The 23972-nt window shown below is 38.5% G+C and overlaps 1 protein-coding gene across 1 annotated transcript in view; it reads right to left on the bottom strand.

Moving 5' to 3' along the window:
- The window catches only part of Klhl14 (kelch like family member 14), a 92034-nt gene that overhangs the window by 25331 nt on the left and 42731 nt on the right, over nt 1-23972 (bottom strand). The gene's annotated exons all lie outside the window — the stretch shown is intronic.

Raw genomic sequence — 23972 nt, 5'->3', positions numbered from 1 at the left:
AGAAGCAGAGGGAAAAACCTGTGCGTGGGGAACACCATGGGCAAGGGCCAGTCAGGCAGCAGCTGAGGCCAGAGCTCAGACAGAGACTGCCAAGGGGGTCTTATAAAAACTGATGTGCATTTTATTCCAAGGGTGTTAGATAGACACTGGAGGGGTGTAGGCAGCAGGTCAACATGATCTGACTTGTGTTTTAGAAAATCATTCTGGCTACTCTTCATATTGAAGGAGTAAAAGAGAGGTTTCCCTCTCTAGCTAAGAGATCTAGCTAAGAGATGATGAAAGATTGACTAAGAAAGAACATGAGGGATACAGAGAAGGAATTTGGGCTGCAAGCGAATGCTATTACGAACAGTACTGTGTTTAGTGTGTATGTAGACACCCAACACACACAGAGGAGTTTACTGTAGGATGAATTCCTCCAAGTAAAATTGCCAGGCAAAAACGGTTGCATTTTACATTTTGATGGACCATGATGGCTTGGAGATGAGGTGTTCCCTGAAAACTCATGTGTGAGGCAATTCAGGAATGTTCAGAGCTAAAAATGATTAGATTATGAGAGCTGTAACCTAATTAGTGGATTCATTCATTTGATGGATTACTAATTTGAATAAACCAACTAGGTGGTAAACTGTAGGCAGGTGAGGTGTGGCTTGAGGAAGTAGTTGTCTTTGGGATTTATATTTTGTCTCTGGCACCTCCTGTCTCTCTACTTCCTGACCTCCATGTGTTGAATAACTGACCTTTGCTGTTCCTCCGCCATGATGTTATGCCTCACCTCAGGCTCAGAGCAATGAAGCCAGAGAGCACAGAGACCTCTGAAACCATAAGCCCCAAATAAACTTTTCCCCCTCCAAGTTGTTCTTTTCAGGTATCTTAGTCACAGCAAAGCAAAACTGACAACACATGGACCTTCTCACATTGTACTCCATCTTTACATTTATATCTTTGCCAATACGATAGATGAGCAGTTGGTGTCTCATAGTTAAAATTTAAATCTGTGTTCATTTATTATGGTACAGATTGAACATCTTTTCATACATTTAAAATCCATTTGTATTGTGTATATTTTTCTGTTGGGTTTTGATTTCTTGATATAACTTATTTTATGTATAATGAAATGATTTCTGTTTTTAAGGTATTCTTTTCTTGGGAGTTATCTAAACAGGAAAAATAAATGATATTTTGGAAGCATGGTTTTGTTAGAATATATATTTGCGAAATATTTACTCATTGAAGCAAATTCAAATAGCAATTACGTGCTGTTGAAAACAAATATAACCTGAAAGAAAGAAGCCTCACTTTAATAATACTGAATGAATATTCCTTGCCGTAGAAACCTGGAGGGGTTCCCTTCTCAACAATTTTTTTGATTTTATAGTAAATGCAATTGAAAAACATGAACATTAAAAATTTTGCTATTTAGCTTAATCCTATCATTTAATCTCTCTGCAAAGATCTAGCAACTTGACTGGAGATAGAAATAGACACATAATAAAACATCTTATACATTAGCAGGTGCTTGATAGACATTATTGAGTAAGTAATCCACATAAAACTCTGTTACTTTTTTTCTGTTATGTTTGGGATGTACTATACCCAAAAAGTACAAATGAGTGGGAAATTGTGTATTTGGGGATGATTTGATTGTTATGGACAGTTCATTTGGAAACTTCAGCCCTCTAAGAGAATGGTCTGAATGCAATAATGAATTTGTGAACCTCCTGAATTAAAAGTTTGTCAACTCCTCTCCCCCCATTTGCTTTTGTACACAGGAAGCCGTATTCTCACAACGAAGACATGGTTAAGTGGGGTTAAGATTTGCAAATCTAAAAAAAAAAAAAAAAAAAATGTGCACATGTATTAGGCTTTGGAGGCTGTGTGAGAACCAAATCAGAGCTTATTCCTCTTTCATAGCTCAAAATTGTATCTAAGACCCTTAGAGGGTCTTTCTGACAGTGAAGTCTCCTTTCCTACTCCTGGCTCTGTGCAACTATTAGACTGAGTGCAGATCTTTACTGTGTCACTTGCCTAGTGATGGTACAGTATATTAAAATTACTTGTCTCTTTTTTGTCACCTTCAAAGAATCTATGAGCTCCTGGAGGCCAGACTGTGTCCTCTCTTCAGTTTTTATGCCTTTCATGATAATTAGAAATATTAATGTATCAATAAATGTTAGCACACGTAAGTGAACACTAGCTAAGAAAGAGCGTGGAATTTACTTCTTTGGAAGGCATAGAAAATGTGAATGCCAGCTGATGTGAAGGAGGGAGGAAGGGAAGGAAGAAGAGAGCTGAAAAGAGGGATGGCTTCTAGAAGGATTGATGCCATCCTATGCAACACAAATGTCAGTTTTAAGAAAATGAGATGGGTAAACTCTTCAGGGACTGGACATATATTTCTTTCAGGACCTCTCCTAGCACCTAATTGTGCAAAGGGCAAAGGTTTTCAATAAATCCTTGTTGATTTACAGTTTTGGCTCTGAGCATTGAACTTGGGGAAGTGCTAATAACCAGTTAGACTAAGGTGACTTAAAATAGAACTTATACTAACTATTTAAGCAGAGATGATTTTCAAAGCCTTATTTTTGTTTTAATTAGAATACTTTCATCAATATGTTTACAAATTACAGTTGTGTTATTATAATATCAATTTTATTTTGGATACATCCTAACAATTCAAATATAGTTTTATTTCAACTTTGGAAAGTATATATATATATATATATACATATATATATATGTATATATATATATATGTCTTTGGAAATGAAGGCTCAATCCTTTGCAAAGATGAGTTTTAGTTTTCTTCTGCTTTATAAAGTGTGGTATGTTTCTTTCAGGAATTTTCAGAGGTGTGTTGAAGAGACATGTTAGTGCCTGCAAGATTGTTTTTGCCCAAATGCCCCAAGTGCACAATGTCTTGCTGGTCATATCTTTCTGGAGGAGTAGGAAGTAGAAGTTTCATCATTCCACACTAAAAAATAATTATTTAAAGAATAGTGGATTTCTTAAATAAATTGAGTATTACAGCAACAGATAGTATTTAAATGTTTGAAAATAAAATCCTTGACAAAGGTCAAGAGAGAGTAATGATTATTTTCACTATGGATCACACAGCAACACAATAGAAAAAAATGATTATAAAATAGTTCATAATTCTCTTAGATGATTGCCAGAAAGATGCCACAGATGATTGAGGGCAGAGGAAAGGAAATGGGTGTCATCCATATAATGAGGACAGAAGAGTTAGCTGATGCCGATCACACAGGCTCAGTACTGGGAAGGGAACATCAGCAGTTCACATGAAAATCCATAAGGTTTCAAAAGGTCCATTTAAGAATCATTCATTTATCAGCTCATTCATTCAATCATTTTATTCAAAAATATGTACTGTGCTAAACTCTGAATGGTAAAGATTAATTGCATATCATTCCTGTGCTGTAGAGCAGATAGGAGACTGAGGGGTAAGGGGGGAGAGAGAGAGAGAGAGGGAGGGAGGGAGGGAGGGAGAGAGAGAGAGAGAGAGAGAGAGAGAGAGAGAGAGAGAGAGAAATGTGAACAAATAAGTAGAATAGAAAATACTGTATGATAAGAAAAATAGATACTCCAGAGAAGAAATAACTAAAACTCCAGGAATAAAGTAGGCTTAAGCCAAATCATAAGGCTAAAGAGAGATTTTTTACCCCAGAGTCTCACATCAGCAAAATCATTATCAGTAAAAGTAATATTATTTCGTCAAATATTAATTGAGCTCCTACTATGTGCCAGGCCTTGGACTAGACTGCATAATGTTATTTTTAATTTTAATTAGCTTATTTTCTAAGAATGAATTTTTTCAAATAGATCAATGTTTTAAATAGTCTCAATATGAGATCATATTATTAAAAATATCAATCTTTATTAAGGCCAGAAAAAATGTGTTTGGGGAAAATGAACAAATCAAAGTGACGCATTATTATCTATGCTGTCCTTACTGCAGCTATCGGTCCTGCTCCCCTGCTCAAGATCCCTTCTGCACCATTCCCTTCTTGGACAATCCAGCAGTCATGGCCTCCACATGGCTTCAATCTCTCCCAACATGTGGAGCCACCTGGTTATATGGAAGTAGTTGACAGCATCCTTGGAACAGTAATACCTTTGTTTCTTTTAGGTCACCCTTATTACATTTCCTTGTGTTGTTTCAGTGTGTCATTGGACTTCAGTGCATTTATTGGACTTCAAAGAATAAATACTTTGCTACAAAGATTCAGAAGGACGTGTGTTACCCAAGCCTCTGATGGCATTTCATGGTGTGTGCATGTGTCGAGGATACCCCATGAGCAGTAAAGCAGGTGGGCCAGGAGATCAAGGCTACACCAAGCCAACAGCGTGTAACACAGAGGAGAGATACCAATGTGGCCCAGGATCTCAGGAGAAGAGCTCAAGACTTCCTGGCCATCAAGAGTCGTCTAGAGCTGCCTTTTGAGAAAGTTCCAGTCTCTTTTGCTGGGAAAAAGTGAAGAACTAAAGCTGTGCAAATCAGAAGAGAGAAACATGCAGAGTGCTATGATGCATTCCTCTTCTTTTTTTGGCATTGCTTTTTTACTGGCATAACTAGACATCCACTGAATACTAAGTAATATTTGTTTATGAATAGATTTGAGAACATGAATATTTGGTACTCCCTGACTTAGAATTTAGGCTGAAACCTAATGTTGAAGTTGATCTGAAGGTATATACTAGGTTTACTATGCAGGACTTGCTAAAAGCGGCCCCTAAACTGGTTTTGATCAGGTGTGTGTGTGTGTGTGTGTTCACACTCCATATGTATTCAGTTTATATATACAATGATATGACAATTACTGAGCCAGCTTTTTAATTTTTTTAAGAGAGTGGTTGAGTAGTTATATGAAGTTGTAGGAATCCTGTGCATTTTCTACCCACTAGAGGAAAAGAGAATGCTCCTTCCATGCTCCTCAAGATGGAGCCAAGAAATCTTGGGCCAGGTATTTCCATGCCTCCAGGAGCTCTGCAGGTGCAAGAAGAGGTCTGGAGTTCAAAGCCAGCATCAGCAAAAGTGAAGTGCTAAGCATCTTTAGATCCTGTCGCTAAATAAAATACAAAAGAGGGCTGGGGGTGTGACTCAGTGATCGAGTGCCCCTGAATTCAATGCCCCATACCAAAAGAAGAAGAAGAAGAAGAAGAAGAAGTAGAAGAGGAGGAGGAGGAGGAGGAGGAGAGAAAGAAGAGGATAAGGAGCAGGAGGAGGAGGAGGTCTGGGGGCAAGAGGCTGATGAGAGCCATCTATGGTGGTAGTGTGAAGGAAACCTGGGGTTGAAATGGGCCTGTGCTTTTGAATATGGCAGGGATGGCACCCAGGGCCTTCCTGTGGGCTAAGCCTGTGCTCTAGAAGCCTACTCAGCCACAGTTGTCTTGGAAGGACCTCCTACACCCTACCTAAAAAAGTTAAATACCAGGTTGAGGAGACCCTAATAGAAGCTATGTAGTACATATCCCATGGTGCGGTGGGAAGTGTTCAGAAAGAAGCTCGCAACAGAATCCATAAAGGCAGCTCATCACAAAACAAAGTCAGCTCTGTACCATTTATCACCTGTAGAGCAAAAAAGATAGGTTTTTAAAAGCACCAGGCAAATAAGGGCTTTCCTCCCTTTGTGTCTCCCTCCTCCAGCTCCATCCCTGGTGGGACCAGACTCTTCAGGATTGTTAACATCATTCAGGGCAGGTTAGCCTTCCTCAGCTGCACATCAACACAGCTGTGTGGGAAAGAGTTAACAGAGCAGGATTGACACTGTCTCCCTAGAAAGGCCTGCTGGCAAGGTTGGACTTTGGCTGGCTTCTGAGAACTTTCATTTCACGAACATTCTCCTACCTTAGCAGATAGGAGTAGCTCTTCTCTTCTGGGAGTCTGGAGTTTTGGTATGTTCTAGAAGATGCCCACTTAACCAATAAAACCCAAGGGCCTGAGTCTCTAGTGAACTTTCCTCTAAGATAGGTTTTCACTTGTTACAATTTGACACTGGAGGAAATTCAAGTATGCCTCGTGTAGCCCCATTGGGACAGGGGTCGTTGAAGCTTAAGTTGAGTTTCTTCTGAGCTTGGCCTCATGCACCTTTTACCTTTATTGATTTTGCTATGTATCTTGTTGCTGTAATAAATCATAATTTTGAGTACAACTACAGAAAGATTCCATTAGTCCTCCTTGTGGGTAATTAGAGTGTTCTTGGGGATCCCAGATACAATAGAAGCCAGAGAAACTTCAAATATTTTTAGGGAATAAATTTTTCCTTTACCAACCCATAATGACTGGGGATGCTGTGGGGACTTTCTGAGGTATAGCTCACAGGGACAGTTGAGACACCTAATAGGGGGAGTGTGAAATGTCAGTATTTGCAAAAAAAAAAAAAAAAAAAAAAAAAAAAAAATCACGTTTTCTGTTGGCCTTATATATGAAGCTCGTTTAATGGACTATGAATGTACACATTTCTGACAAAATGGCTTCTATACTCCCTGGAAGCACTTTTAGCTGGGGAAGCAGGGCTCCAGGTGTCCTTTGGCTGGAATCAATGTGCACATCTCTCCTGAGAATGCACCAGTGACCAATACTGTCCCTCCAGACAGTAGTGCTAGAGGATTGGTGAGGGAAATTGACACCATGGAAATTTTTATTTCCTTAGGAAATTTGCACTCAGCTTGAAACACCACTACAAACATATGTGAGACCATTTTGAACTAACAACGCAAAGAGTGTAAGAGCTATGTGTCAAAGAAATCTAGAGAAAGGAGGGGTTGTGGGGCTTGGCTTAGTCAGACTGTGATGAACCATCTTCAGTCTCTTCCCAGCCATTACATCCTTCTGTGCCTTCATGGACTCCTCTACTTTATCTTAAAAAAAGAAAGAAAGAAAGAAAGAAAGAAAGAAAGAAAGAAAGAAAGAAAGAAAGAAAGAAAGAAAAAGCAAACATTTTCTACCCTGTTGGCCCTTCTAGTGACCATTAGAGTCCACTATCTGGGTCACAGAGCAAGCCCATCTACACAAAAGGGGATAGAGATGGTGTCATGACAAGCTGGGCCTAGGGACTGTCATGCTGGAGCTGAAGGGAGATCTTTCTTTTCTGTACACAGGTTCTAGAGCTGCTTATGGAAATAGAGAAGCAGATCTGAGCAGAGAAGGAGCTCATGTTGTGAGGAGAAAGGAGACCTACAGAGACGGAATCCTATGTCATTTTGAAAATTTGGTTCTTAGGCATCCCAAGGCCAGTGCTGCCCTGTCCTTCTCAGCACGTGGCCCAGTAAGTTCCTTTTATCCCTTGCAATAACCCAATAGCCTCCTCCCAAGTCTCTCTGCTTTGGCTTAGACTTCAAAAAGTACTCAGCATGGCCCTCTGAAGCCTGAGTCAGTGGGTAACATTCATTTCATTCAGTCTTTCCTTAGTCTTCACTACCCTGGGAATATATTTTAAAGATTTCAAAATGGCCTGTGAGGATCACATGGTCTGAACACTGGATACTTTTCCAACCTTTCTGTACCACTGTCTTGGCTGAGGGTGCTCCAGCCATGCTAGGTTCTGTGCCGTCCTCCAACATTCCCAGTGTGGTTCAGTTTCAGGGAACTGGTACTTGCTGTTCTCTCTGCCTCATGCAAAGATTTATGAATGGAAAATCATTCATAAATCTGCATAGTTTCCCCCATCATCCAATTCTCTGCCAGAAAGGGAGGCCTCCCCTGCAATCCTATCTAAAAAGTCGTCCTATGTCATTCTTACTTCTTTATCCTACTTTGGTGTTCTCAGTAGTACTTGACAATGCTCATAATTACAGAGATTTATTTTTTGTACCATCTATTTCCATACTAGTATGTTGACTGCATAGGTAAGACAAGGATTATATTGTTCACCACTGAATCCCTAATGCCTAGGAAAAGGCTTTGCATGAAATATATACCTAATAAGTATTTGTTAAATTTGACACAATAATTTAAGTTATTGAATTGGATTTATGTTCTTTGTAACCAATACTTTAAAATTTCAAATAAAGAAGCAATTTGGTTAAGTTGAAATATAAATTGATCAAGTACATAGTGATAGCCACTTAGTTCAGTATTGGAGATTTGGAGACTTACATATATCTTGCTTTTTAAAATGGAAGATTTTGTGTGTGTGTGTGTGTGTGTGTGTGTGTGTGTGTGTGTGTGTGTATGCATGCTGAGGATTGAACCCAGGACCTTGTGAATGCTAAGCACATGCTCTACCCAAATTGAACTACATGTTCAGCCCCAGACCAGGGTTGGTATCTTTTAACTATGTGAGTTTGAGAATTGTGATTTTCTTCATCAGTAAAATGTTAATTATAATATCTACCTCACAGGGTAATTGTGAGAATCCAATTAAATTGGGTAACTTATGTGAAGCACAGGGCTCATTATAGACAAAATATAAAAGGTAGTTCTTTTTTGTTCCCTTTCTCTAATTCTTCCACCAAAGATTCCTGCACCATTTAATTTTATAAGGAACAAAAAAAAAATCCCCAAATAAACAAAGCTCTTTCAGTTAAGATACTAACTACTTAATAAAAATATACAATTATTCAAGCACGGATTTTATATAGAACTGAACAAAATGCAACTTTGACTCATTGGGGCAAGAACATCCTAGAAAGTTGATTGCATATTGACATGTGGGTAGAATGAAGTGACATGACATAGGTCCTCAAGTTTTCAACAGTTACGTTGATGACATTCAAAGTGTTAGTTTAAATTCACTTCCCAACATACAATGCAAAAGAAGAATGCGGGATTTAGTCTGTATGTGTATAGGGGGGTACTGAGGATTGAACCCAGGAGTGCTGAGCTACTACATTCACAGCACTTTTTAGTTTTAATTTTGAGACAGTTTTGCTAAATGGCTGAGGCTGGCCTTGAACTTGCAATTCTCCAGCCTCAGTCTCCCAAATCACTGGGATGACAGATGTGCACCACGTTGCCCAGCTGAATTTCATTTAATTTTTTTAACTGAAATATATCAAATATCTGTTGTCTGCTGTATAGGAACAGAAAAGGATATACACAAATATATAGACCCTTGACTATCAGGAGCCCACAGCTAATGGAAGAAATATTAACATGCTCATGTAAATTTAATACAAAATAGACTGTCATTACTGATGCTCTAGAAGTCCAATGTACAGAGAAAGATGAGACACGACAGAGTGATTTTTTTTAGCTGTCTTGGAAAATAATACTTACAGGTGGGCCTCTGTATTGGGCCCTTGAAGAAGTAGTGGGGAAACAGGGCTTCAGGGCATTCCAGTGAATGCCACCTGTGAGCACCAGAGCGTGGAGGCCACAGACTGTTAGACAGCTTTGTGGGCAGGAGTGTAAGGCAGGTTTAGGGATCAATAGGAGGTGAGAGGTGGAAAAGTGGTGGGAGGTAAGGTAGCAGAGGTCCCTGAGTGCAAAACACTTGGCTATTCTTAGTAGAGAGGACCAGAAGGGAGTGAAAGGTGAACCTCAGGAACAGGATCTGTCCTTAGATCTTGTTAACGTTCTTACATCACGTGGGTATGCTTCCACTGAAATAAAAAGAGCCATCATCTTAAAGTTCAGAATTCCAGCAAAAGAGAGAAAGGGCTCCAGAGGTCGAAATATGAAGAGTGTAAAACAATATCTTGAAGCGTCAGCTCAGAAAACAGCAAAACAGCTGCATATAAAGACCAAGAGGCAAAGAAAATGGAAGGGTGGTAAGAGAATGAGAAAAAAAAATGAACTAACATGTAACCAGGGGTAAATGTAGTATTTGAGGAGAGGGAAGAGACAGGGAGATTTAATGTAATTGAGGGAAGAGGAAAAGGAGTAATGTTAATAACTAAGAAACTAGATGTTAGGGTCAACAAGACGGTGATTCAAATACCACATCCAACTCGATTTGAATTCTCTTTCCTTCACGTGGAGAAATGGGGAGTGACATTCTATGTGTCTTGCAGAACGATGCCTCATCTTTGCATTATCACCCGACAAAACTCGCTCTTCAATAAAATAGCTGACCAACTGTCCTCTTTTCTCATGAGAATTATCTGAGCATCAAAGTCTAACAGCAAGGCCCAGACTCATTCAGCCTGTCTCCTTTATACCATTACTCACATCGGATGCCCTTTGTGTCCTTATTTACCTCCTTATTTGAGGCTTCATAGTTTGTATTTAAAATGATTTCCCAACATACACACTTCAGTCTCTTGTCCCTTTCTGCATTCTTCATAGAGGTCTAACAAAACCAGATCTTGGTTATATTCAAACCCATTCCAGTTTCCAGCACCCATATGGCTGAATGTGGCTGGAGAAATAGATATCGCTATGTGAATGTACACTATGGCTCATGGCTCAGGTGGCCCACCACCTGCTTTTATAAATAAAGTTTTATTTGCATACAATCACACCCAACAGCTTGGATACAGTCTATGGCTGCTTTTGTGCCACAATAGCAGAGGTGAATTGTTACAATGGAGACCTAATGGCTTGCAAAATCAAAAACATTGACTCTCTTACTCTTCATAGGAAAATGTTTGCTCACTTTTGTCTTAAATGACTATTGCACACTTTGTTCTCTCTTCTCAACTCTCTAACATCTGCTTCCTGATTTGCTTTCAGCCGATAACCTTGTTTTTCATTCTACTAAGAAAATAGAAACATTCAGAAAAGAACTCCCACCGGCTCTCGGTCTCATCCCCACAACATTACCCGCATCAATATACATGTCCTGCTTTTCTTTTTTGTTTTTTATGGACGCACTGTCCATGCTTAATTCTAAAGTCAAGCTCTCTATTGTGCACCAGTTCCCATTTCTTCTCGACTACTCAAGGATACTTTTTCCCCAGCAATTTTATCATGTCTTGCATCATTAACTCTTCCCTCTTTATCAGACGTCTCCTATCAGCAGAGATGCATGCTGTTATACTGCTCACCTTAAAAAAAGGACATTTCTAGAATCAATATTCTCTTCTTCCTACCTATCCCATTTTTCTCTTTCTCTTCACATAAATCATCCTCCAAAAGTTGTCTTTGCTCAAAGTTTCCAATTTTTTTTTGTCTTTCAATTTCATTGCAGTCCTTTTTGATGAAGCTATTGGTTTTATCATTCCACCAAAACAAGTGTCCTTAAGTTAACCTCTGGTGGCTAGACCTTGTGTCATTTTTCAGCGTTCATATCATAGGACCTGAAACATTTGGCATGGGAGATCGTTCCTTCAAATGTGTCCTTCCAAGACACAGTTCTCTCCTGATTCTCTTTCTAGCTGGTTGGCTGTGCCCTGTTCATAGTCCTTACTGGTTGTGCCTTGTGTTCTTCATTTAGAAACTTTGGCTTGACCTTAAATCTTTCCTCACCTCCATCCACACTCAGCACTAGGGTGATCTCCCAGCCACCTGACTTACACAAATGCCAATACAAGTTTCTCTGGGGTATGTGTGAAGCAGCGTTCTCCAGCATACCATGCTCTCTAACAAACCCCTGCCTGTCTCCTCCAAATTCTCTCCTTTCCACCTACAGCAGTGTCCACCCGTCCTTCAACTAGCTCAGGACAAAAACCTGATGTCGTTCCTGACACCGTTCTTTCTCTTACTATGCTTGGTAAAATAAATTATATCTTCCTCTTAGGATAAAATATATCTTCTTAGATGTATTTTCTTCACTTATTCACAAATATATAAAATGGATTTTGGTTTATGTGCTTTAGTAATTGGTTCTTTTTACCTGTGAATATGTTAAGATATTTTTATTTTAATAAATAGAAATCTTCATGTTTACTTTTTAATAATAGTATGCTATTATTTTGTATAGCTAAACTAATACTTGTCTATCATGTTAGATTCCAAATTTTTGATACTATAAGCAATGCTAAAATGAATGCATTTGAACATTGATTATTTCCTTAGGATAAATTCCTCAAAGTAGAATTGTGGAAAACAAGATCACTGTATTTCTTAAATTCCATTGCTCATATAATTTATACACATGTATAAATATAAATGAATATGTTTTTGTACATTCCTGAATGAGAGCCATATACTAATATTCATTGATGAAAATTACATAACAAATAAATGATGGGTAATTTAGTAATGCTTTTTATTAATTATATTTGAAATTGCTATGGTGAATCCAATTCATGTAGCAGACATCCTATTTTCAATTTATAGAGACTGAGCCCTGTGACTATGGACTTAAGGACCACTCTTGTGATGCATGGCTTCCCTGGAGTTTATGGACTGGCAACCACTGTTTTGGTGATGATGATTTAAAGATGCAAGCCACTTAGCTGATCATCACCAGTGGGACCTGTTTCCTCTTTTATCCAAGTTGCTCATTTTGTGATATAACAAAGTGTTATAGTAATAATATTAACACTGGTACTAAGCAGGAAAGTTAAAAAGTTCTCATTAAAGCAGAGTAATTATAAATACATAACTTAAGTAAAATAGGATTTTAACTGTGGGATACTTAAATCCAGGGCTTCTTCCTTGGATTCGTGGCAACCACCTAAGCATTTCTCAGGCACTTGGACAAATGCTGAAGGAAGACTAAAGTTGTGAATTGCCAGGGCTATTGACACCCATTAGTACTTCCTGTTCAAACTCACTTCTTTGCTGCAATTTTGAAGTGAGCCACTAGATGGTGTGCACTGTTCTTTGCACATCCCTTGGAAAAAGCATACACAAGTATGCTCAGATATGGGGCTTCAAGGCCAACAACCACAAAGAAGAAAACTACACCCAGTGAGGCAAAAATTAAGGGCACATCTTTGAAAACTCGGGTGTTTATTTTTGATGCAGATTTGGAAAATGTCGATATTATATTCTTTACTCTTCTAAGTAATTCCAAATATTTGAGCAGGTCCCAGATCTTTCTTTATTTTATAGCTATTCATAGCAATATACTTTTGAACTTCATATTTTAGTTCTTAAAGCAACTTGAAATAGTTTGTTTTCTTTTTTAAAAACTCATATGGACATATACTTAACAGAGATACTCTATGCTAATATTGTTAAAGACGGATTTTTTTTTAAAATAGGCTAGTTTCTTAATATCTTGAGAGATCTGCAGAGAAGTCCTGTGGCATTTATATGGCAGAGATATAATGAGTTTGAATTTACTGCTGCCCTTTAATTTATAAGCAATTTTGATTCTTCTTTCAATATAAACTTGGCATTTTATATTTGTTGTGTATGTGGTTGGGAAAATGATTTTGTTTTGTTTTGTTTTAGGAAATAATTCTATGAAAGAGTAAGACATCATTAAATTCAGTTTTTAAATGGTAAGTTGCTTTAAGAAATAAACATTTTAGAGAAGATGTTAACAGAGTAAAGTCCTATTCCTTAAAGTGGTCTCTCACATTTTATAAAAACATAGGCATGTGTCTATGAATGATGTGTTTTTAGTAGCATTGGCATATCTTTCACTTTTTACTGAATTCATTTAAATTCTGTAAGTAAAGAAGCAAACATTGTAATGATGTTGAAGAAAAAGTCTTCTCCAACTTAAAGTCCCTCTCGGATTTTTTTTTTTTTTTTTTTTTTTGCAAATGCACATATATTTAAATATGATCTATTCTGAGTAGGCAGTTTCAACATATATTCCACTCGTTCTTGTCATCTTAACCTAGGTCCTATATGAATTATAGCTCCTCATCAAGCAGCGGTTAACTTTCCGAATCCTTAACAGTCAGAAGACACTGTAGCAAATCAGTGTGCACATCCTTTGTCAGGAAAAGAGCATTCAAGCCAATCAGGGCCTTGCAGCCATGAAGAGATGCTCAAAGTCCATTTCCTTGCACAATAATGAGATGGAACAAAAATGCCTATAGGTAGATTTTCAATTGGAAAATCTAAAAAGTCAGTGAAATTACTGAAAGGCCTTAATGGTGCTTTTGAAAACAGACACTAATTTTATGTTCTCATTCTTTGAATTACATTCATCTGACATTTAGAAGTAATTTTAAGGGAAAAAATTTTATTGACTGAGAACAAGATTTTCTTCTGCTATAATGATAAAGGATGACTATATTTAAAAAATATAGTTAACTCATAATTACTCAATGACCAGTGGTCTGGTTCATGTCTTCTCCAGCATTAACCTCCTTTCAGCCTGTCTTTTGGTTATTTAATTCTTCAGAGAGTGGATCAAACCAGAGGGCAGTGGTAAGTGCAAATAAATTGATCAAGTATCAGTTATGAAAAAAATCTTTGAATTTTATTTTGTGTGTGGAAGGAATGGATGATTCAGGTTAAAATGTTATAAATGGTGAGGCTTTTAGCTTCCTTAACTTCATCTCTTTCTTCATCTACTCTTGAAAAGTTGATATTCACGTATTCATTCATTCAAGGAATAATTACTTATTGAGGCCTACCCTTTGCCAGACATCAGACACACATAATCCTGTTTCCTTACAGCTGTCATTAGCCCTCTTACTTAACTCAACTCTCCTCCCTTACAGATCTCACTGGTGCTATCTAAAACACACATGCTGACTTCTGAATTTGTACTTCCTCTGTCATATTTTTGAGTTCTTTCTGGATAATGTCCCTCAAATAACTTAACCTATAATTCCTCCTTCCTTTATTGATACACTTGCAAAGAACTTATTGAACACCTATTAGTGTAACAGGCACAAGGCTGGTTAGGAAGTATAGACCCCTCAACTCAACATGTTCAGGTCTAAATCCATTCCATCCTTCTATAATTGTATATATCTTCCTTGGTTTGATTTTCTGATCGATAGATTCAACTCAATTTGTCAACCAAGCCAGACTGTCTTTTACCTCCTAACTCCTAAAATTGGCAAGCATTGTTTAACTCTATGTACGAAATGCATTTTAAATTCAGGATTTTTTGATGATTTTCATAGTCATCACTGTAAATCAGATCCTTATTATCCCTTGCCCTGAGTTATGCAATGAATGGGTAACCTGGCTCCAATCTCTCCTTTTCCAATTCATCCTAAATTAGCTTTTTAAGCACAGATTTAATTATGTTAGTTCCCTGCTCAAAGGTATCTGGTGACTCCCCACTGACTATAGAATAAAATCCAAACAGTTTTCGTATAATCCTTTATACCTGGTCTCAGCTCACCTTTTGGCATTTCCCAATTCTTTGCAATTTCCTAAGTTTAAAATGCAGGGTCACATTTTGCCCTTGCTCTTGTTGTTCTCTCTTTTCCAGGCACAGTAAGACTGCTTCACATTTGTATGTCACTTTCCAGTTGACAAGGGAGTTTTCTACCTATTTTCTGTATGGTAGATGGGAATTTTCCCTATAAATTTAAGGCTGAAACAATCAAAGGCATGACCATAGAAATGAGTTACTGAACAAGCTAACCTTGCTTATGATCAGCAAGAAAGCCCATACAGTAAACAAAATAGGTAAAGGTACTAAAAAACTGATTAGGAAGAGGTGACATTTTTTACTAAATACAATGAGTTTGGAATATTTGGTGTCATATATCTTAATCTAAGCACTTTTTTCTTTTACACAGAAAGATAATTTTTAAATTTAAAATGTCTTTTGATTCGTGACACTAATTAGACTTTAGAAAATAACTTCAATATTTCATAGCCTCTATAAAAAGCTCACACTCTTTTTAATCTTTTTGCATCTTTACAGAGATATAGTCAAAATATTGGCACAGTCTAGAGTTCATGAATATTTTTTGCAAAAATAGCACCTGTGAGTTGCATCAAAATTTGTACTACATTGTGCCAGAATTTGATGGAAACACACAATTTGAGCAGATACTTAGTTAATGCCTATTCTGTGCAATGACAGTAAGCACTTAGTAGACAGTCAATAGGGAAGCATATGTTTTAAAGGCTTACTCAAGATTTTTGAACTTGAGCTATAAATAAGATGTCTTTATCTCATAAATCCACTTATGAACCAAAGGTCAGGAAAAATTTATACATGGATACTTCTCTCATTGTTAATAGCATTTGTAGGCCTTACTCCATAACATTTTATATATATCAAATGATTTGATTATCACTCACTCAATTTCATCACCATACAAGTAAGATGTGAAGGCAGACTGACTTCAATGACACTTTATTGATTGTGGGGGGTACTTAAGCTGTTTAGGGACTGTTCATTCATTTCTTCAATAATTACTGCATGTACTTGACACAAGGTGGCTATAAAGATTAAAAAGGCATAATATCCTTGCTTTCAGTTTAGAAAATTGGGCATTTAAATAATGTGGGACAAAATAATAAGCTTTCTAAGGTAAGGATGGCAGGGGACTGAAACAGCCCCGAGAAGGTGGTGACAATTTGTTAGAGGTGGCTCAGGAGCTACCGTGGTGCAGAAGGACATGCATGATCAGGTAGGTATAACACTATGTGCCCTCTTAGCACTCTGTACCTACTTTTATCCTGGCCTATGGCTTTATATAGAACTGATTCATTTGTGCTTCCTGTGAACATTGGAGAGACCTTAATAGTACAGGCCATGTCTTATTTGTATCCAAAATTTCTAGCATGAAGCCTGATTGTGAGTGGAATTAAGCAGAACCGAAGAACATTCTGTGCAGAGGAGAGGGCAAAAGATTACATTGCAGGGAATTGTGTGTAGTTTGGAAAAACAGGAGGAAAATGTGTGGGCACGGAGAAATAGCAGAAAGTGGATCTGGGAGGCAGGCTTTAGAAGTCCTGCTAAAGAGTTGGGTTTCATCTTGCTTGTCTGGGATTCATTCAACGATTCATTTGGGCTTGACAGGGTGAATGGAGACGAGGACATAGAGTAAAATGGGTACAGAAAATCACAGTGACAGCACTTTTTGATGGGCTGAGGAGGGTGTTAGAGGAGAGGAAGGGTCATGGAGAACACTCAAGCTTTCAGGCTGGGGAGGTGAAATGTCATCTCTGTCAATAAAGAACAATAAAAACAATGGCTTTGAAGGCTAGATAAAGATTTTAAGGTCAAGTGGAGATGTTCAGGGGGCAGCTAGAAATATAGTCGTTTGTTGACTGGGAGAGGCTAGAAGGAAACACAGATTAGCATCATCTATTATGGGATGTTTTGGCACAGAAAGAGTATTCAGGCTAAGAAGAGGGCTTGGATGACATTTTGCTAAACACCGTTGCTTTAAGGATATATGGAAAAAGAGACACTCAGGAGGGTACCTGGGAAAGTGCATTATTTCTCAAGTTGTATTTGATGAGTAAGAAGATAATAATCAGATAAATCTGACATTTAGATATATACTATCAACATCAAAATCCTACATTATTAGTACTACGAGTACAAAATGGATTCTCTCTGGGCCAGAAGTCACTGCCACATGAAGCAGCATTCTTCACGATTTCTGTTCCAGGCCCACCAAGCTTCCTCATGCAATTTAATGATGGCCATGACACTCACTTTCCTCAACTTCTTCCTCTTGTCCCCTGGAAGCACGTGTATTTTAAGAGCATCCTTTTCAAATTGGTTTTACCAACAAAAATAGAGGAGAAGGTAAGATGGCAAAGAGGCCATATGAAAAGTACAACTGGGCCCCTCTCTTCTCTGTAGAGGGATGGCCTTTATTTGGTCAGTTTTGACAAATAAACTTTCATGTGGATCTCTGCCTCTTCTCCGTCCTTCATTTCTTGCTTGCCTGTCTCTTGCTCTCTCACTTTCCTTTCAGCTCTGAGACTGGTTATTTCTGAGCTTCTCTAGCAATGACACCTTCAGTTCCAAGTCTCTGGACGCTAAGATAACATTAGCAGGCAGAACACAGCAAAGGGACAAAAACCCACATTTGAAATCCTGCTGCGAGGAAACCTGAGCTTTTATTGGTAGACTGCAGAGTGGCGCTCACCTTGGTGCCGTGTCAGAGAGGCTGGGGACATGTAGCAGCTGTCACCAGTCTGGTGCCCTGCGTCATAAGAGAGTATAGAGTATGCTCCTCCCTCTATTTAAGGGACAAAAGAAAGGAAAAGAATGGCTTTCGATCTAGGTTTGATTACAGTTAACAATATTCATTAAAAAATTATTCATTTTGGCTTCTCAAATGCTCACTGAGCATTTGGTCCATTTACCTTTCTACCTGTTTTCTGTTCTCTCAAGGGAAGGCATGCTCTCCCCCAACCTGGATACATTCTTTGTAAAATGGCTAATTCATCAAACTCTTCCTAAGATATTTTCTTTTTACATGACTGTTTTTCACTTAGTTGCCAATTTGAAAATCTGTACGTGGTGAAGAAGGTTAGAATTTTAATTCTCTGACTGGTCATGGTGACTCATGCCTGTCATCCCAGCGACTTGGGAGGCTGAAGCAGGAGGATCACAAGTTCAAAGCCAGCCTCAGCAACTTAGCAAGGTCCTAAACAAATTATCGAGACCCTGTCTTAAATTAAAAAAGGATGTAGGTTAGTGGTTAAGAACCCCCGGGTTAAATCCCCAGCGCCAAAAACAAAAACAAAAAAGAACCTTTAACTCTCTAGTGTGCACAAGTTTGAGGAAACCTTTGTGAAGAGTGATCACAGTGAACCCATTCGCTTACCTGCTGAGATCTGCAAATACCCATCTGACCTCAAATAACAGACAGCAGGGCTCACCCTGCTGTCCTTCTGGCCCTGGCTTTTCCTTTTGCATTTAGTGGCCATCAGGAAGCCCCAGCTCAAATCTGTATCATTGCTCAAGTCCAAGTTGATACGTGTAATAATGGAGAAAGGGAGAGAGAGGAAGAGAGAGAGAGGGGGAGAAGCTTAACCAAAAAGAACTTTTTTGAACCTGGACAAATGTCACAACATGTGGGAGAGATGTGTTCTTCAAATAAAGAAACCATGGGGTCCAGAAGGGATCACACTACTGAAGAAACAATGGTGTTACTCTCACGAAAAGTGCCGCTTGCTCCTTCTGATATGGTGAAGCAAACCACCCATGTTCAGTCTATGCTCATTAATGTGTGCAAAGCACATGCTGTACCCTAGACACTGCATTCAATTGGCAAAGAAAATTATGATGGAGGAGAAAAGCAACATTGTTCTAAAAAAAAAAAAAAAAGTCAAGTAGTCATTCTCACTGCACAGGATGGGCCCACGGATAACTTTGGTTACTCCTCTATTCATGGGCTCATTTGCTGGTGTGGTAGGATCATGCCATCCCCTCCACCCCCAATACCTGCTCTCACTCCAGTTATTTTTACTTGGTATCAGGCCAGTGGGACCCAGTAGAAAAATCTAGAATGGTTCAGGTTTTGAGGAGCTTGGGTGAGCCAAATAATATTTTCCTGTTTCCACAGACTGAAAATGGAGATGCATTTTGACACATCAATTGTTGATTTTCATCTCTCACAAAACACAGTGTTCACAGGTCCCCATCCAAGTGTGCTGGGAATCTTCTGATTGCTCCTGTGGATCCATGCTCCTCACCTTGACCCTGCTCTGTTCTTTAAGTCATCCAATGGCACTGACCACATTGAGGTACCCCCTTTCTTCTAGTGTCTTACTAGAAGTACAGGTACTTACTCCCCTGACTTTCTTTTTCTGGGCTAGTGTAGGCTGTCTTCTTTGAATGAAGCGCCTATTAGTTGACACTCTCTGTGTCCAGTGCTGATAACTTTCCACCTCCTTTGCCCTTCAGGACTACGATGGTAATAGTGTCTTACAGGTGCTGCCACTGGGGCCAGGGATAGGGAGAAGGGTACACAATACCTTGCAGTGTTCTTCTCTGTTGCCCACATCTCTTAGTCTCTTCCTATCACACGAGGCCATCTGTTTCCTGTTGGAACTCCAGGCCGTGCACCACCAATGTGTCTTATTTTCATATGGCCTATGTGCATTCTCATTTCTGCATTATTTGCAAACAGAGAATCACACTGTTTTCCATTCACAATGGCTAGAGTGACTTACAAGCTTCTGATATATAAATACTTTTCTAAGTAATCCAGTTGGGAAAAAAAAAGCATGTTAGAAAGAGATCAAATGATGTCAGTTACAGGTCAAGGAACTCCTAATAAGGTTTCATAGAACATGGCTTAATAGAAAGAACACTGAACTAAATTAGGTCAGAAGCCACAGGTTTGAGTCACAAATTCATCAATTACTGTGTGACCTTGACAAGTCACTTAACCGCTCTGAACTTTAGTTTCCTCTTATGTCAAATAAGGATAATAAATGGTGACCTGTTTATCTCACAGGGTTATTATTAGGGATCCAATGAATGATTGCCTCGAAAGTGCTTTCCAACAGCGAAGATGACAAAGGGATTTTACCCAGAGTGGTTATGCAGATAAAAGCTATAAATAAACAAGTAAACCTCCTTTCTCCTAGAGGGCCTTCATCTGTGTTCACTCTTGACCTTGAAATCGTAGGCATTAAATGAAAGCGATGCAGTACTGGTGGGAGGCAGCCTTTGAAGACAGTTGCCTGGGCTCACAATTTGACTCCATCATGAACTCCTGTGGACATATCACTTGACCTTAGTTTTCTCATTAATAAAATGGGGGCATAGTGACAATGACCTCACCTTGTTACTCCGAGTATTTAATGAGATATCATGCAAGGCACAAAGCACGAGGTCTCACATACAGCAGTTCTTCATCTGTGTCGGCCTCGAGCCATTGGAGGTAGACAGAGAACCACAATGGACAGGGTCGTGCTGTGGTTAATCTTCTGGATTTTGAAGCACAAAGTTCAGGTCTTAGAATATGAACTCACATATGTACTAACTGTGTAAGTTTGGGCAAGTTATTGAGTCCTTCTAACAAGTGTTATTTTTTCTTATCAGAGTAGTGATATCAATGAGTTATGGGCACTAAACAACAAGATGTTTGTAGTGTGTTTAGCAGAATGTTGGACACACATAATCATTGCTCAGTTAAAATGTCTATTGCCATTTTGGTGTTGCTAAAATAAAAGTTCCCCTTCCTTGCCTTTTAATATCTCAATCCTTTTTCATTTTTAAGTCCTCAAATACGCTTCGTTTATGCAATAGATATGTACAAGCTCAAAGACAGAATTTAAGGTAAGCAGAACAATCTAACTATACATATTTGGGAGCTAGACATATTTTTGGACTATTAATGTTGTACCAACACAACCTGTATATGCCTACTGAATGACCCCAAGGCTAATGAGCTAATGTTCATTGCTTGCCTCCTTTTGTATTTGCCTGTGGCCTTGGCAACAACATGAGCACTAATCCTCTATTCAATGTTGTCCTTTGTCTTGGGAACATGTCCTATGAGCAGGGCATGGGGAAGTTAAGCTAGCCAATGAAGCACACATAGTCTACATTCAGAACTGTATCTTTCTCTGAAATTAAAGATGAAGGTCACAAAATATTCTCTGAGCACTGATATAACTTGTGACTTATGGCTTCTAACTCTAGAACAACACTATCTGAGTTCACAATTTGGTTGAGCTTCTTACTCATGGTGTTGGACAAACAATTGTACATCTTCATCTCTTGGATTTCTCCTCTATACAATGGGAATCCTTGTGGAACTTGCACCACATGGTTTATGTGAGGATTAAATGATTTCATATAGGTAAAGTCTTATCCAATAAAGGTCCATTATTACTGTATTACTACAAGTGTCATTTTACTTTGAGGTGGTATTATTTATGAATATAGATAAATCCAAAGAATGCAAGAGTTTGCAAACCATGGGCTGCTGACTAAATCCAGGCCTTAGCCCATTTTATAAATAAAGTTTTATTGTAACCTAGCCATGCTTATTCATCTGTATATTGTCCATGGCTGCTTTTGTGCTATTATGGTAGAGATGAGTGGTTGCAATGGAGACCTTATGGGTGCAAAGCCTCAAATATTTTCTACCTGGCTCCTCACAGAAAAAGTTTGCTGACACCTGGATAAATAGCAACTACTAACATATTTTCTCAAAAGGAAAAGTTGGCATAGAAATTGCTTCTGGGAAATATGTTTATACTCATGCATTTACATTCTTTCAAGTGACATATCATACTCTGCAAACAAGTAAAACTGAAAAGACCTAGATGATACTACTATATGCTCTCTCTGCCCCTATCAGTTCTACTTAAGGAAGCAACACGAATGAGAATTTTGCCACTAACCCACTTTCTGCAGAACCAATGTCCTGTTCCAGTGGTATTAATGGATTTGTATCATTCTATCCCCTCTCTCAATGGACTTCTGTTTTCAAGAGTCACTATACTTATAAGAAGCTGGTTGAGGTGCAGCCTGTAGCTTAGAAAAAGAACATTCCTCTAAAGGAAGCCATTGGAGCTATACAGAGAATGGAACTCTTACCCTTGGCTTCATATAGCCATGATCGGATCAGGCATTGGCTATCATATTTATAAATGGCTACTTTGGGGGGGGGCGGTAAATGGAACAAGAGCCATTTCTTTTAAAAGGTAAGCATTTTCTTTTTCTTTTTCTTTTGAAAAACAGAGTATAGGAAATTTAAATTTTATCCAAAGGTCAAGAGATGTTATTCTGTCCAGGGAAGATGCTCCATAGCACCAAACTCATGTGTCATGTCTACTCAGACTTTTCGTTGCAGGACTGAAACCAGCTACAACAAGGCACAGAAGATGAAGTTTCAGCTCGGAGATCCACCCATGAGCTGGACATTGGAAGCACAATCAGTTTTAAGAACCATCATGGACTGTACTCTGAAGTAGATCTAGAAACCTACTTGCATGTATTTGTAGACAAACACAAAAATCAAACCTTTGCAAATTTAATGATAAAACTGAAAGCTCAGAACCATTCTACTTCCCCTTAATTCATCTGCACATACCTCTTTTGATTATTGTTCAGGTGAGGAAAATAACTTAGGTTTTCAACAAGAATAAAGATAAGCCAAGCATGTGGCAGTACCTATAATTCCAGTGGCTCAAGAAGGCTGAGGCAGGAGGATTGTAAGTTGAAAGCCAGCCTTAGCAACTTAGCAAGACTCTGTATGTAAATTAAATATATAAAGGGCTGGGGAAGTGGGTCAGCAGTTAAGCTCATCTGAGTTCAATCTCTACGGGTACCGAAAAAAAAAAAAAAAAAAGAGAGATGCCTTAGTTTTTTAAAAAAATTAAAGCTCTAAAATGGAAGAAGTAATTTAATCCCATAAATACTTATGCACACACTGCTACTGATATTTGGTAAAGTTAATGGTTATAGTAATGAAAAACTTCCAGCAAATTTATGATGAAAAGAAAACAAAGATCTGAGGTTGACCAATGTGTCACAGACAAGGGTGCCTCTGTGTCATCGGTACAGGATGAGATGGACAAGTGATAGCACAATGCCCAGCTTCCCTACTTCAGGAAAATCACATCTTGGTACAAAAACCTCATAGTCACTAGGTTCTTATTGTGTTTTTCTTTTTTTGGGAGAGGGTACTAGGGATTGAACTCAGGGGCACTCAATCATACCCCCAGCCTATTTTGCATTTTATTTAGAGACAGGATTTCACTGAGTTGCTTAGAACCTGGATTTTGGTGAGGCTGGCTTTGAACCCCAATCCCTCCTGCCTCAGGCTCCAGAGTCTCTGCGATTACAGGTGTGCATCACTACGCCCGGCTACCAGTTTTTGAAGAAGGAAGTAGACCCAGAAAGCAATGGTGTAGGTTGCCAGTCTTCTAAAAGTGAAGATTATATCATCCTAAAATAATTTCATTCACAAAACAACCCACTGACATAGTCTTTCTTCAATCTTCAATTAATTACCAAGAGGAGAACTAGGAGATAGCTCAGAGGTAGAGCCCTTGCCTAGCATGCAGGATCTCCTGAATTCAATCCTGAGCACTGTAAAAACCAGCATCAAAACAAAAACAAAGCGATATTGGAAGGTTCAACCCATAAACATGCCTATTTACAATATTAGGGTATTCTGTTTGTGCAGAGGATATTCAGTTTTATTCTCATAAAATGCTGAAGTAGCTTATCTAGTCTTGCTTCACCTCTAACTCTTCTTATAAAATGCACTCTGCTATTACCAGAGTAATGAGAAGCAGCAATGAGTAC

The sequence above is a fragment of the Callospermophilus lateralis genome, chromosome 17, assembly GCF_048772815.1.
Source record: "Callospermophilus lateralis isolate mCalLat2 chromosome 17, mCalLat2.hap1, whole genome shotgun sequence".
Lineage (NCBI taxonomy): Eukaryota > Metazoa > Chordata > Mammalia > Rodentia > Sciuridae > Callospermophilus > Callospermophilus lateralis.
This window is presented reverse-complemented; position numbering and strand designations above follow the sequence as displayed.